Source organism: Halichoerus grypus, chromosome 8, assembly GCF_964656455.1.
Source record: "Halichoerus grypus chromosome 8, mHalGry1.hap1.1, whole genome shotgun sequence".
Lineage (NCBI taxonomy): Eukaryota > Metazoa > Chordata > Mammalia > Carnivora > Phocidae > Halichoerus > Halichoerus grypus.
Window position 1 is genome coordinate 90,664,332 of NC_135719.1, and position 16,070 is coordinate 90,680,401.

Genomic DNA, 16,070 nt, shown 5'->3' on the forward strand with positions numbered 1-16,070 from the left:
GGGGGCGTGGGGGGGGGGGAGGGAGAGAAGTAGATGTGCACAATGAAGAAATGCAGAATATTATCTGATTGAACCCTGAAAATGCTGTATTTTGCTTTGCTGGATGTTTTCATCGACTTCTCTTTCAAGCTTCTTACTCAAAAAGGGTGTTCTGAAAGTTTGCCTTCAGAATTAATCACATGCTCATGTTAACAGCCATCTAGGTATATCCCCCAAAAGACAGACTAAATTCTAGGTCTCCAATCTCACTTTTTCTACAAGAAACTACACTTACATAGGAGGGATGGACACCACCTAAAAGACTTTTTAGTTATCCAAAAGTAAGCTGACTGCTTTATGGGTTTCTTTCATTCCCTTTCCTACCAAACACCAGAGATTAGAATCAGGGAAAAAAGATTCTTAAATTACATGCAAAGTCATTTCCATATTCTAAATTTTACATTAGATTGCATTCAGGTTCTTCATTTAAATGGAACAAAAGAATGTACAAATTTTACAGGTATTGTGTATTTTGTACACAATCCTCTACAGCTTTTTCACTTTTATTCTCCTTCCAATAGCCCTCTCCACTCTGCATGCTAGGGGAGAGATATGAAAGGAAGAAACAGAAATCCTAGCCAAAAACAAAGAGTAGAATAGGAAAGGCGCTGCTGCTACATGACGGAAAGAAACAGACAGGGGCACTTGGTGGAGCAAGAACCTGAGGAATGTTCCGGAGGAGCGGTCAATAAGAAACCTTTGGTGAAACTTCTGTTATCCTGCGAGGAGTTTCTCTGCCAGGATGGTGATTAGTTGGTACTGTTAGCATGACCCTTCAACAGGAGCTGCACCAACTGGGGTAAAGTCTTGACTTGGCCAGCCTCAAGGAGCTGTTGTCCAAATTTCCACAGCAGCTTCATGATGACAGGGGCCCATCCTCCTGGGACCCCCCCCCCCCAGTCCCTGGCACCTAATATGTGCCTGATAAATAGTTACTGGGAACCTGGTGTGCAACCCTGAGCCATGGCAACCTCCACGAGGGTTTGGGGGCATGTCTGGACTTGTCTGAAAGGCTACAAGAAGGGTCCATTTGCTTGAGGACCTGGGGAACGTCCCCAGAGAGAAGCCACTGGAAGAGTGTCTGGCAGATCAGCCTGGTCCAGAACAAAACCGTGGAGGCCAGTGAAGGAGGCAGTTGGGCATTCTGCAGGGTATTTGTCTCTTGGCTTTGTCTCCCCATCCAGCCATGGTAAATGTTCAAGTCCTGGGAGCAGGAGACCTAAAGCGAAAGCTGAAGGACTGACTTCATCTGTGGCAAGGAGGGAAATGGAGATGCCATACCGAAAGGGAGGAAGGCCCTTCACCCACTTCTGCCGGATCGCCCACGTAGCCAGGAACTGCTCTGGCCCATTCAGTGATCTCCTCTAGGGGCATTATGGATACTGGGGTAACCAGGAGAGATGTGGCCTGAGGCGGCCTGCATATGGGCCCCGTTAGGCCGTGGCTTGTAGCGTTTGCAGCTTTGGACTCTGTTGTAGACCTGAGAAATTGATACCCTGAATGGAAAAAGGAGGAAATGACAGATAACCCTTGGTAGCTGGCTGAAATTTTTCTAGCTAAAACTTCTCTGCAGATAACACCTGACACTCAGAGGAGTAATTAGGAGGGACCTTACAGAGGGCTGGAAATCTGCAGTAGCAGGTGGGGGAAGTGGCAGTCAGCAAAATACAGAAAATTGCGTACCCATCTCCCAGGATGAACATATTGACCCAGGACTTTCAATCCCAGGACTGGGTAAATTTGGCTTACTAGGCAACTAATGTTTCAATAGTTTTAAAGCTGTAACTAGTCTAGTTGTAACTAGAACAAGAGTCTATAAACAAGTTCTAGTGACTGACAGCCTTCAACCGTTCTAGATGATTTGATTGCACAATGTGGGCAGTTTAGAAGGGCGTTCAATCCCTTGTCACCCTTCCTGCTCAGCAAGGGCGCCTATTAATCAAGCCTCCCCCCACCAACCCCGATCCACTTGGGGCTGCCAGCACCGCACTTGGCAAAGGAGCCCGAGATACTGTGCCTGGCAAAAAACACAGTGTGTGATCACACAGAGGGGAGCAGACTGGCTGGAGCCGCGTGCAGACTCGGAGGCGGAGTCTCAGACTGGCAAACCCCAAGCTGAGGGTTAAAGCACATGTGTTTTCGTTATTTACCCATTAATTTGTGGCATTAGAATAATATTAAGATGCTTTTCATATTCATAACTAAAACAAATGAATGTCCATGTCATTTAATGACAATAATCTTGTCTTCCAGGGTACATGTGCGGTACGGATGCCGTCATTTTCAAGCATGTGGTTGAGTCAGGGAGAAAGAAGCATGTTGAATTTCTTTGCCTTCGGATGTGAACTGAAAGGGATCCTGGTGGCCACTCAGTCCAACTTCATTTTCCCACAGATGAGACAACCAAGGCCCCAAGAGCTTGGACATCAGCTCTTAAGTAAGGAGCCTCTGGTAAGTGAGAGAGGAAACCTAGAATGCCTCTTGTCTTCTCAACTAGAACAAAGAGAGCTCTCCCTCTCATCCTCTTATGTATTTGGTTGTTTTTTTTTTTAATGAGGTATAAGTGACAAAACATAAAATTCACTTGTTTAAAGGGAACAGTTCAGTGGCACTTAGTATATTCGTATGTTGTGCAACCACGGCCTCTGTCTAGTGCCGAAACATTTTCATCACTCCAAATGAAAACCCTGTACACGCTAAGCAGTTACCCTCCCAGTTCCCACCTCCTCCCAGCCCCTGACCACCAGCAGTCTGCTTTCAATCTGGATAGTCCCCGTAAGTGGAACCACAGGATATGGGACTTTTTGTGACTGACTTCTTTCACTTGGCATGTTTGCCAGGCTTATCCATGTTGTACCATGTATCAGTACTTTATTCCTTTTTATGGCTGAATGATACTCCATTGTATGGATATACCACTTGTGTTTATCCATAAGCTAGTGGACATTTGGGTTGTTTCCACCTTTGGGTTATTTTGAGTAATGCTGTTGTAAGCATACAAATGTAAGTATTTGAGTACCTGCTTTCAGTTCTTTGGGGTATATATCCAGGAGTGAAATTGCTGGGTCATATGGTAATCCTATGTTTAACTTTCTGAGGAACCACCAAACTATTTTCCACAGCACGTGTACCATTTTACATTCCCACCAACAATATGGAAGAGTGGGAGAGTTCCATCACATCCTTTTTTCTTTCTTTTTGTTTTTTCTTTTTTTTTAGAGAGGGAGAGAGAGGCAGTGGGGAGGGGCAGAGAGAGAGGAAGGGAGAGAAATTTAAACAGGCTTTACACCCAGTGTGGAGCTCGACATGGGGCTCAATCTCACAACCCTGAGATCATGACTTAATCAAGAGTCGGACACTTAACTGAGCCACCCAGGCGTCCTCCTTTTTTTTTTTTTTTTTTATCTCTGATGAACACTGTCTACATTTCTTCTGCCCTTTCAGTGTCCTACTGTGCCTGAGGTTCCCTCTCTCCTAGCTGCTACCTGAATATTCTTCCTTGTGTTTTTGCCATGACACATCAAGAGGTTGATCCTTACATTGAATGACTTCAATGTGGGCAAGGGCTATCTTATTTGTAACATTTACCACATTCCAGGCACTGTGTTAAAGTGTTACAAATATTACTTCCCTTAATTCTGATGACACCATCAAGAAATAGGTACTATTATTATTATTCCATATTGTGAAGATGATGAAAATGAGACATAGAGAGCCTAAGGAACTTGTCCAAGTCACAAAGTAAGAGAGTATAACCACACTGGACAAAATCGGAGAGATTCCAATGCAGTAAAATCAGGGGAAAAATCATTTTGAGCCACTTGCTTGGCATAGCAATGTTTTCGCCCTTAAATCCTCTTTTTTTTTATATAACTCTTAATTATAACACTCTGCAATGACAATTTTAATTATTGGTTCCCTTACTGATATTTCGTGCAGAAGGGAGATAAGCAAAACTTACCATAAATTATTTAGTCAACTGCATTAAGAGTAATCTTTCAAACCTCCAAACTACAAATTAAGATTTGCTCCTTGCCCCATTCCACCAGTTATGGCCCATTGTTTCCAGGAATCCCACATAAATCCAGTGATATACAGTCTGTTGACAGTAGTCAAGTAGTCCTTGGTAATAAGCCACACCTCAGTCCACTGGGTTGCGTGGCTTACCCTTCAGGACACACAAAGTGCATTTAATTTAAATGGAGCTGGTGAAACAAGAGGAGAATGCCTGAAGGGAATTTATGCTCCAGCTCCCTACTATGAATGGGATTTAAAGAAAGATGCATATGATTATGTCCCATTCCTTGTGAGTCAAGCCATCCTACTCCTTTCCAGGTCTAGGGGGATGGCAAAGAAAGCGACTTTCTATATGTGCTTTTTGTTTTGTTTTGTTTGTTTGGGTTTGTTTGTTTGTTTGTTTTAGAGGGGAGTAGGGGCTGAGGGAGAAAGAATCTTAAGCAGGGTCCACACTCATTGCAGAGCCCGACACAGGCTCGATCTTACAACCCTGAGATTATGACCTGAGCCGAAATCAAGTGGAGGCTTAACGGACTGAGCCACCCAGGTGTCCCTATATGGGTTAATTGTTCTAACATATGGACAAGCTTAAGCCTCTCTCATTTGCTCTTTGATAATTCAGACCATGCGCAGATTCTGGGAAGTGTGAAATATCAGGAATCTTCATTAATATTTTCCAATTCAACTCCTGCTTAAGCTGAAAATGTTTTAAAAGCATTTGCCCTGGCTAAAAACATGACACTGATCATAAAAATACAGCAGGGTCAAGTTTATATTAATATGGAGTATTTTAAAAACTGTTTTATGCTTAATTTCATAAAGCCTTTTCCAAAAGTGTTTTCATCCATTAGAATTTCACAGCTTAATGTATCATATTTTTTTTAAGATTTGTATTTATTTGTCAAAGAGAAAGAGAGAGGGCACAAGCAGGGGGAGCGGCAGGCAGAGGGAGAAGCAGGCTCCCCACTGAGCAAGGAGCCCGATGCAGGACTCGATCCCAGGACCCCGAGATCATGACCCAAGGCAAAGGCAGACGCTTAACCGACTGAGCCACCCAGGTATCCCTTAATGTATTGTGTTTTTAAAAACCTTTGTATTTTAGAGTAGTTTTAGATTTACAGGAAAGTTGTGAAGATTTATAGAGAGTTCCCATATGCCCCATGCCCGTTTCCCCTATTAGTACCTGATTTAGTACGGATATGGTATATTGTCACAATTTATGAACCAATATTGATACGTTATTTTTAACAAAAGTCCTTACGGTATTCAGACTTCCTGTGTTTTTACCTAATGGCCTTTTCCTTTTCCAGGATCCTGTTGAGACTGTACAGTGGTTGAAATGAGTTCACAGTGTTTTCAGGAAAGTATAGACCCAGACAGTCTTCTCAGCCCTGGGGCTCCTGCAGAAGCTGCAGGAACAGATACCAATAGAACAGATACCAGGACTTCATACTTCATGAACAAGGTAACAGGCTCGTTACCTAACGTTAAAAAATTACCTTCTTCCCATCCTACCAGCCCATTGTGGTGGCTGAGCCTTGGTGGCGCCATTGAGAGACCCTCTCTGTACAACCAGGGGTCTCTGGGGTTCAGGTCACTAATCCCTCCCCTCTCCTCCCGCTTCCTGACTATGAAAGGAGTACTAAAGGCTCGCGTGACCTGGGGCTCACTGTTCTAACAGACCTTGATTTTGTTCACATACTTATCTCCTCCCTAACTCCAGAGAAGAAGCCTGATTGGTCTAAGGCCATGTGTCTCAAACATCAGCATCCATCAGAATCACCTGTCAAGCTTGCTAAAGCCCAGATTACCGGGCCCCACCCGCAGAGTTTCTGATTCAGTAGGTCTGGGTGGGGCTCAATAATTTGTATCTCCGACAGGTTCCCAGTAGTTGCTTCTGCTGGTCTGGGTCACACTTTGAGATTCACTTTTCTAAGCCAATCTATTCCTGACGTCACCCTGGCAACTGTCAGTGCAAGGGGTGGGCAGGTGACCCTAACCAGCCTAATCCCGTGGTTCTCCGCCCTGGCTGTACATCGGACTCACTTGGGAGCTCCTAAAAATTACCTCCAGCCGGGGCCACCCCAGACTAATAAGTCATTATTTCCAGCAATAAGGCGTAGGTATCCAGCAGTTTAAAAAGTAAAATAGTAAGTATATAAATAATACATCATCATCACCATCACCAATTACTAAACAATAAATTAATTTAAAAATCAATCAATTAAAATGAAATAATAGCAATAAATAAACAATAAAGCACTCCTGATGACTTCAATGTATAGCAAGTATTGAGAACCACTGGTCGGCTTGAACTGAAAAGAATTTATATTGGAGGGAGATGTCTCTCTGTTTTTCTTTATGCTGAATGTGGAGAAAAGCAACAGGCAGCTCTGTGGCCTCTGGCAGCCATCTGGTCACCGTGAAGGGTGCCAGGGTCAGGATGAAGCCAACACCGAGGAAGGCGGAACCTAGTGTTGAAAGAACTTGGGACCTTGGTGACATCAGTTGAGTGGCTTATCTTACTGTTCCGGGAATCTGTCCTACCTCTGGACTTCTAGTTATGTGAGAATGTGAGATAACACATTTCCTCATTTTATTTATTTATTTTTAAAGTTTTATTCATTTATTTGACAGAGACAGCGAGAGAGGGCACACAAGCAGGGGGAGTGGGAGAGGGAGAAGCAGGCTTCCCGCAGAACAGGGAGGTCGATACGGGGCTCGATCCCAGGACCCTGGGACCATGACCTGAGCCGAAGGCAGACGCTTAACGACTGAGCCACCCAGGCGCCCCCATTTCCTCATTTTAAAAACCAATTCAAGTCATGGTTTTCAGCAACTAGTACTGAGAAGCATTCTAACAGGTGACCAGAGAAATTGCTGTCCTGTCCGTCATAAATGGCGTCTGCTCTTAAAGACACCCTGGCTCAGTGTCACCCCTCCGTACACTCCAGTGGACTGGACAGATGGGTAGCGGGACAGTTCTGGGGTAGTCACGGCCACGCGCCTCTCCCTCTCCGGACTGCACTTTTCCAGCTCTGAAATTCTGTTGTCTCCTCCCCAACAGAGGAAATAAACAGGATGAGAAAAGACCTGGCATTTCACCTTCTGTTAAAAGTAATTAGTTTTCTCTATCTACCTAAGTGAATAATCTCATAATAGTCAAATTGGAGGTTACAATTGTATGCTTCATGAGCTGTTTTCTTGAATTGCAAGTTTTCAGGCAATAATTCCTTTTTTATATTTATAATAGGAAAATGTGAGTAAAACATAAATATTCAGCACTGGGAGCTAGTTGGAACAAAGTAAGTGTCCAGCAAATGTTTATTGCATCAAGTTAGTGCAGTAGGTTACCAAACTGAATGTAGAGTAAGAGTTGCTTTTTGAGAGAGAAAAAGAGACTGAGACCAAGATGTTATTGATAATTATTTCTGAGTAAGTGGGAATATGAAAGTTTTGTTATGTTCTATTATTTGTCTGTAGTTTCTAACTTTAATGGGCACATATTGTTTTTGTAAAAACAACGAGATACATATTTGTAAAGGATAAAGGAATGTTTTTCCTACATAAAACAAATCTCTAGTTCTTCCATGTGCTGGTCGTTGGCTAGTCAGTGCCGAGGACCACGGCCGCCGTTCTGGGCAGCGCTCTGTTGGCGGTGGCCGGAGTCCTGTGAATTGCCTTTCCCAGACCCCCTTGCCAGCTGGCCAACTTAGATGCTGCCAGTGGGAAGCACTGGTAGGAAACGGGAGGAAATGATGGAGAGACACCCTCCCCTTTGTCAAAAGCTTCTGGCAGTGGCTGTGGCCGTGACCAGCGCTAGGGGCTCCAGCAACAGTATCGGTGGCTGAGGCAGCGGCCAGTTCCAACAGCATGAGCAGCTTTGCAGTGTCAGAGGCCGTCACCGCCTCCCTTTCTCCCCTCCAGCATTAGGACTGGTCCTGACTTCCTGCAGATGCTTACCTCCAGGTTACCACACCTTCCCCCTTATCGTTCCTCTAATCTTTCCAACACTTGTAACCGATTCCTTAAGTTGAACTCCCTCTGTCTGAAATACCTAGAATGATGTCTGTTTTCTCGGTTGGAGACTGACTGATATGCCTACGTATTCTCAGTTCCTGCGTCAAATTCCCCGATAACTCCTCCTACTGCCAAACTGTAACTCCAGCCTCTCGTCTGCTCCCTATCTCCACTGCCAAGACCAGTCCGGACCACCATCCCTTCCCATGTGCATTACTACAGCCTTCTCTCACGTCTCCCTTCTCTTACACTTGCCCTACAACAATCCATTCTCTACACAGAACCTAGAGAAACCTGCTGTAGGCATAAGTAAGACGGCATCATTCCCCTTTGTGAAACCCCAGGCTTTAAAATAAAGCCCAAACTCATTACCATGGCCTGTGAGGCCCCGGTGACCAGGTCGTCCTTGTGCCTTGTCTTCCTCAATCACTGTGATCCAGTCACACTTTTCTTTCAGTTCTTGAAACCAGCTGAGCTCTTTCCTACCTCAGTGATAACTACGTATGTGGTATCTTCTCTCTGGAATACATTTCCCTACCCTACAAAACATAGCTCCTGATCATTTCCTACATTTTATTTCTTCAAAAAGGCCTTCTTTATCACCCTAATGAACATGGGCTTTGCCCATCTCGGCTCCTTGTTTATTTCCTTCAATAGTGCCTATCAAAACTTGACTTTTTTTGGGGGGGGGGTCTATTTTACATCTATTTCTCCCAGAAGTCTGAAGGCAGGGACGTGTTCACCATGGTATTTTCCAATGCCCAGCACAGTGCCTGATACAAATCAGATGTTTGCTATCCACTGAATGACTGTGCTGCATATTTAAGTGTGTTTCTAAATTCATGCAAAGAACTCAAGGAAATCTGATTTTCTCGATAATTTTTTTTCAATGTTGGATGTTTATGTTATGTTTCTGTAGAGAATAAGCCAAAAGTTAATTAAAATCTAAAAAGTAGAAAGAAAAAAGTAAACATTTTGGAAAAACAGACCAAATTGACATAAGATAAATAAAGAGCTGAAAAATCTTCCCATGATGTAGTTGCAAAACGTCCTACCAAATGTGATTTGGTCCAAATTCTCTTGTGGACAAATCTGGTTTTGCCTGAGTTGATTTAAGCCCATTAGCTAAAGCCGATTCAGTTATCCAGCCTGGGTTCTGAGTCTCTTTTAAGGCTACATGAAGGTCAAGCAGAGAATTTCACGTAGGATCAGATCTCATTCTTAAAACACTTTTAGCTCTTGCGTTTTTACATCCTTCAGTCAGGCCTTCATTCATTGAATCAGTCAGTCAGTCAGTCAGTCAACAAATATTTTCTTGCATGCTTTCCCTGTGCCACACACTCTACTAGGTGCAGGATACAGAGGTAAACAAGACAGACGGGATTCCTGGGCTCTGGAGGCCTACATGCAAAAGGGAGACAGGCAGTCAACAAGGAAACACATAAGTAAAGAACAATAATTTCCAGTAGTGATTAAGTGCTATGGGAAAATACAACAGCAGAATGTGATACGTGGTGGAGGGGCACCGCTGAGTCACTGGTCAGAGAAATCTTCCCGAAGAAGACCCCACCAGCAAGGCCACCCTGAGACTTGAACTTACCAAAATGATGGTGCCTTCTCTCCTTCCCACACCCGCCCCCCCCAGGTAATTAAAAATTTAAAAAGCCACCCAAGGCTTAAAATAAGTACAGAGAAGGTCAACAAAGTTCTGATCACTCTCCCCGCCCCGACCCTCAATGACAACTACTTGAATACTTTGGGGGAAATACCTAAAACCAAATTCATTCCACAATATTTTCTCATTGTTAGGGCTCTTTTTTTGCTGAGTCTCCAAGTATACTTTTAATCTGTTTACTGAGTTACCTAGCACTCAGTGCCCTCTCTGCAAAAACCTGAGGAGAAAGTGTTCCGGGGAGAAGGGAGAGCGAGCGCAAAGCCTCTGATTGAGAACTTGGTGCACACAGCCTGTGGGCCGAATACAGTTTTACGGACACATTCTTTGTACATTGTCTGTGTCTCCTTCCACCAAGAGGGACCATCTCCTTTAACTTTGTTCCTTCCCTTAGGCAACTTGTCTGCTTCCCCCAAGCGCGGCCCACCACCACAGTGTGACAGCTCAATAGTTACCATGCCAGACAAAACCCAAAGTACTGAGTGGCCCCCTACAGAAAAAGTTTGCTGATCCATGGATTTTATTTTTTTTTTAACTTATGAAATAAGATCAAGAGCTGGTGGAGAATTTTGAGCTGTGGAGGGGGCTTGGTTTCCTTTTCCCTTTCTAAAAGGGGAAGATGTCAGCTATCTAGAGCACGGGTGGGGGAGGCTGGGCCTGCAGAGCCCAGGGGAAGCTTTGGCCCCGGGGCTGGGGCTTGCGTGGGAACAGTAGTAGGTGTCAAGTCTCCGGAAGGGCCAGGCCTTCTGTAGCTACAACATGGGCTTATTTTTCTCCCGAAAGGGCTCCAAGTATCCTTTCCACGGTCTAGCTCTTCTTACCAGTCGAAAAAGATGCCTTTCGAGTCATCTCATTTGATTAATCCTCTTCTTTGAGAGGCCTCTGATGTACTTCTGCCTGTTCCAGGCGTTCCCAGATGCCTTGGAAGTGCCCCAGGGCTTCTACCAGCTGCCCGAGCCATAAGAAACACAGTGTGGACGTGGGTGTCCCTCTCCAGCTTCTGGTGACAAGCGGCTGAGAGCCCTGCGAGGCTAATGGCAGAGTTCTGGTGCTGTGCCCCCCTCTCTGGTCCTCCTCACAGGGCACAGAGTCTTCCGGGGCTCTGCTGATGTGCCTACCTGCCTGGGCTTCCCTGCTCAAGAGCTGAGACTTTGGTCAAAGCAGGCCTGCGTCTCTGTAGTGGGATCCACAGCAACGTGGCCTCTTTCCTCTAATTTGAGAACTCTGAGTCCACTGCCTGTCTGGTGGCTGTCTGGGTCCACTCTGTATCTGCTTTCTTCTGAGTGCTGGCTCCTACTGGCAAGGGAAGGCGAGTGGGCTACGGAAGGTGACGGAAGCCGAAGTTTTTGACAAAACTTCCTAGACTGATTGAGAGTGGCTGGTTTCTGCCATATCTCATTTGTTCACTCTCAATTGCATTTAGGTTCAATTCCATTTTTAAAGATTTTTATTTATTTATTTATTTTGAGGGAGAGAGCGTGTGGGGGTGAGGGGCAGAGGAAGAGGGAGAGAATCTCAAGCAGACTCCCCTCTGAGCACAGAGCCCCATGAGGGGCTCAATCTCAAGACCCTGAGATCATGACCTGAGCCAAAATCAAGAGTCAGACACTTAACTGACTGAGCCACCCAGGCGCCCCAATTCAATTTTTAAAAAATAAATTGCTCTTCTCAAATTATTGTGGATTTGAGCTGGAATCTTCAGTTTGGGGACTGCCTGAAAATGCCTTTGTTTTATAAGTCCAAATGCAAATCAGATGAACGCAGAGCCTGGGAGCTACCACGAAATATTAATGACGAAAAAAGAAACCTTTATAGAGTGTTTTTAGCTCATTTTATTCATTAAAAAAAAAGGAAGGGAGGGAAGGGGGGGAAATTTAGGAAAGTAAATGGAATCATGTCTTATTAAATATGGTGGAGCTACTCTGGAGTGCCCCTTCATTTTTCAAAGTTCTATGCCTCATTCACTTTTTTTAAAATTGTGGTTAAAAAAAAAAAACACCCACATAACTTCACTTCTTGATTTATGAGACTATAATCTTTCCTGCCAGCCTGGCTTACTCCCCACCCTCCTCAAAATCTCTCAAACCTCCCCAGCAGCAGCATGTGTTTGTCTGACAGCTGGCGAAACAGAGACAAACAGAAAGTGAATACCCAGGTGATTTTAAAAAGATAAGAACTATCTGGGGGCTGCTTGCTTCCAAGAAGGCTGAGTGGCTTAGAGAATGATCTGGGAACTTCAGGATATTGCCATGTTTTTTATAAACCTGGGTTGAATAGTAGCTGTGTTGCAAGGCAGAGGTCAGAAAAGCCAGAGAGACAAACCATTCTGCAGTTTGCATGGCTAGTCCAGCTTCTTGGGGCATCTCAAGGGCCCAGAGAACTAGGCTGACAAAGGCAGGGAGGTGCAATGAAATGGACAAAGGCCATCTGGACTTCAGCTGCGAGGTTAGTCTTCATCTGAGAGTGAAAGTGGTTTTAGAGCTTTAAAGGAGAAGGGGGAGACGGGGTGGCTGTGCAGGATTGGGGATCTGTGGGTAGAACACGTAGTAGGAGTGCATTTCAAAAGGGGGAAGCATATCAGAATCACCTGTGAAATATTTTCAAACTCGTCATTTTGACCCAACCCGGTCCACCATGCCCCGCAACCCCGTATTGCCACCTCCATGTCCTTCTCTTGCACCTTATCACTGTACAGTGAACCTCTGTTACTCACAGGAGTGTGTCTGCCTCTCAGGTGTGCTGGGGCCAAGAGTGTATCCGGATTGGGGGGGGGGGTCCGGAAGCTGATACAATTTTAGGGACTCTCTTTAAACAAAATACAAAATAGCAGATATAAAATGCCTGTAAGCTAATATAAAATGCACTCAAAGCACTCCCATGCCATAGACAGATCTGCCTCATTCTTTTTAATAACTGCATACTACTTTATTGTATGAATGCACCATAATTTATTTATCCATTCCCCTATTGATAGATCCATATATTGTTTTCAGCCTTTTGCTATTATATAAAACACTGGCACGAGTACCTTTGTACATATATCAATTCCCACATTCAGGAACATATCTGTAGGGCAGATTTCTAGAACGAAAAATCACAGGGTGGAAGGTACATTTGCGCATTTCTAATTTTGCTAAATATTATGAAATTACCTTTATAAAAATTGTTCTAGTTTATACTGTTACCAGTAGGATACAAGAGTACCTGTTTCTCATATCCTTGCTGACATAATACTAGTATTGATTTATCTTTGCCAATGTGATAGATGAAAAATTGTATCTTGCTCTCTCTCTTTTTTTTTTTGAGTACTTTTTCATATATTTGAGCAGCATATGTGGGTTGTATACTTGACCTGTTTGTATCCTTTGCCTGGTTTTGTTTTCTTTTGTTTTACAGTAGACCAATAACCTAATTGGTCTTTTTCTTACTGAATTGTAGAAACCCTTCCCATTTTAGGGAAATTATCCCAGTAATATGTAAAATGCAAATATTTTTCCCAGTTTTTTCTTGGTCTTTTGACTTGGCTTCTAGGGGTTTTGCCATCAATTTTTTTTAATGTTATCCAATTTAGCCTTCCAAGAGTGGGCTATTTTATTTTTATTTTCTTAAAGATTTTTATTTATTTATTTGACAGAAAAACAGAGCACCCAAGCAGGGGGAGTGGCAGGCAGAGGCAGAGGGAGAAGCAGGCTCCCCGCTGAGCAAGGAGCCTGATGTGGGACTTGATCCCAGGACCCTGGGATCATGACCTAAGCCAAAGGCAGACAGTTAACCAACTGAGCCACCCAGGTGCCCCAAGAATGGGCTGTTTTAGCTATGGCCGCGTGGGAAGGCTCTTCTAGAAGGGTGGCCCTTGAGCTAGAACCTCAAAAGTCTCATGTACATCTATTTGTGCAGGGGTCTCATGCAAAGAGCAGGAGACAGGCGCTCTCGTCAGAAGGCTCTCAGGAAGGACTGTGCTCAATGTGTTAGCAAACCGCGAACAAGAAGTGAGAGCTAGACAGGGCCCAAATCCTAAAGGTTCTGAAGGTCAGGGAAAGAATTATAGGTTAGCTTTAAGGCCCCACAGGGGAACCAAAATCAATGGGGGAAAAAACGATAGGAAGCAATTTTAGATTCTACATATTATTAGATGAATAGTCTAATAATTATCACCCTTCAGCACAGACTGGGCTCCAGGGGTATTCATCAGTGAGTTTCCGGCAGAAGTATAACACAGCTGGGTGGAGACGCTAGGAGAAACTGAAGCATTTGATCGGAGTTCAACTCGGTGACATTTCTTTCTTTACCAAGAATACCAAGATTCTGAGATTTTCCATGGTGTAGCATATACACTCCCCACCCCCCGACTTTTCTCTTCCTTCGTGGGCTCTCTCCTTCTTTTCTGTTCATAAATCTTTTTTCCTTCCATCCTTCCTTCTTTCCTTTATCCTCTCCCATTTGATAGTACTGCCAACGCTTTATTCTGGGCTCCACTGATAGCATTAAAGGACAAGGTGAGATAGCGTTTCTGTGGAAATAACTTTCTATTTTCAGTGACACCTGTTTATAGCGATGCCATGCATGTAACTGGCATTGGAACCCTCTTTGACCCAGAAGTCCCTGAGGGCAGGAACCACATCTCTTCCCTCCTGTGTTGCATTCTGATGCAGAGACATGGATCTACTACATGCTCAAAAAACAGGTGATGTTGGGGCGCCTGGCTGGCTCAGACAGTTAAGCAGCTGTCTTCGGCTCAGGTCATGATCCCAGGTCCTGGGATCGAGCCCCACATCAGGCTCCCTGCTAAGCAGGGAGCCTGCTTCTCCTTCTCCCTCTGCCTGCTGCTTCCCCTACTTGTACACTCTCTTTCTCTGTTAAAAATAAATAAAAAATCTTGGGAAAAAAAAAAAAACAGGTGATGTTAATATGCATTCACAGGCCGTGTCTGCAAAATGGCTAATTGCAGATAGTATGGTTTCCTCTTAACTGGTCAGATCTAGGAACAGTTGAGGGCAAAGACTGGTCTGAGGGGTCAGGACAGGAAATGGATTTGAGAGTCTTCCCTATAGATGAGGCAAAGCCATAATTAAAGATGCGATCACTACGTCAGAATGCAGTAGAGAAGGTGTAGAGGGACAGAAAACAAAGCCTCCATCCATAGGATGTCTAGCAAAGGAACACCTTCAAAACTTTACACAGACAATATCACGTGATACCAGATTTGGAGAAAGGCCGGGGTAGGGCCAGAAACTGAGATGGGAAGAAAAGAAGGAAAAGCGGACAGAGCAGGCTGCCGTCAGAACCCGGCCGGAAATGCAGCAGACCCACAGGGGAGTCGGCGGCAAGGAGGGGCAAGAGAGCACGTTAGACACCATGAAGTGCTTCACATCTTTTGCCTCATTTCACTTCATGGCGGTTCTCCAAGTTACAAATTATGATCCTAGTTTTACAGCTGTGGAAACTGAGGCAAAGAAAAGCCGAGGGACTTCCCCAGAGTGACTTCCCCAGAGTAGGTCGTGGTGCTAGGATTTATGCCCGGTCTACTTCCAAGGCTTCACCTCTATCAGTCAATCAGAGCAAAAGGAAAGTTCCTGTTATCGAAGAAAACATTGGCCGGGCAGGCCAAGCAGAGTCAGGGAGGTCTTCCAGGTGAGTGCAGGATGTGCCTTCAGCCAGGTGAGCTGGGCCAGCAGATACGTTCTGCTCTTGGCAGAAGAGGGAAAAGAGAACTGTAGTTACAGGTTTTCTCAGCTTCTCCCCCCAGCCAAGTCGACGTCATGTTTGTTCTAGGGCCATCTTTTATCCAAATAATATCTTAGTGTTTCCTCAAAGAAGATATCAGTGTGCTTAGTTTGGGTGCACTGACTTCTTTCCAATTTCTTATTTCCCTGGGGCCGCATTCTCTTGACACATCTCTCTTCCACACATAGCAACCGCACTGATTTGGAATTGGAATCCTACACAAAGACGGAAAACACCCAATAGGGAAATAAATCCTTTTTTTTTTTTTTTTTTACCCACCATCTATTTAGTTGGAGATGATAGGGGTCCTGCTTCAAACACACTGCAGTACAATTAAATATATAAGCAGAAAGAATCCTTAAATGTTCCGATTTGCTCGCTGTTTACATTACAAAATTAACTAAATACAAGAACAAAGGCAAACATTTGCAAATGGAGGAGAGAGGTGGGCAGCCAAAAATGTACCAGGAAACAAGAGGTGGTTTTCTGCTTTTTAAAAAATTGATAAATCCATTCCACATGACTCCTTGTCTACCACAGATTTTTCTTATCAATGGGTACATAAATAAAGTACATCTAGAAAGCTGTTATTATGGAA

The 16,070-nt window shown here is 44.3% G+C and overlaps 1 long non-coding RNA gene across 1 annotated transcript in view; it reads right to left on the reverse strand.

The window, feature by feature from the left end:
• Nucleotides 1-11,564: 11,564 nt before the first annotated feature.
• The window catches only part of LOC118539044 (uncharacterized), a 123,629-nt gene continuing 119,123 nt past the window's right edge, over nucleotides 11,565-16,070 (reverse strand). The window contains exon 7 of the long non-coding RNA XR_013440663.1: nucleotides 11,565-15,687. This is a non-coding gene — a long non-coding RNA (uncharacterized LOC118539044). The remainder of the gene's footprint in view (nucleotides 15,688-16,070) is intronic.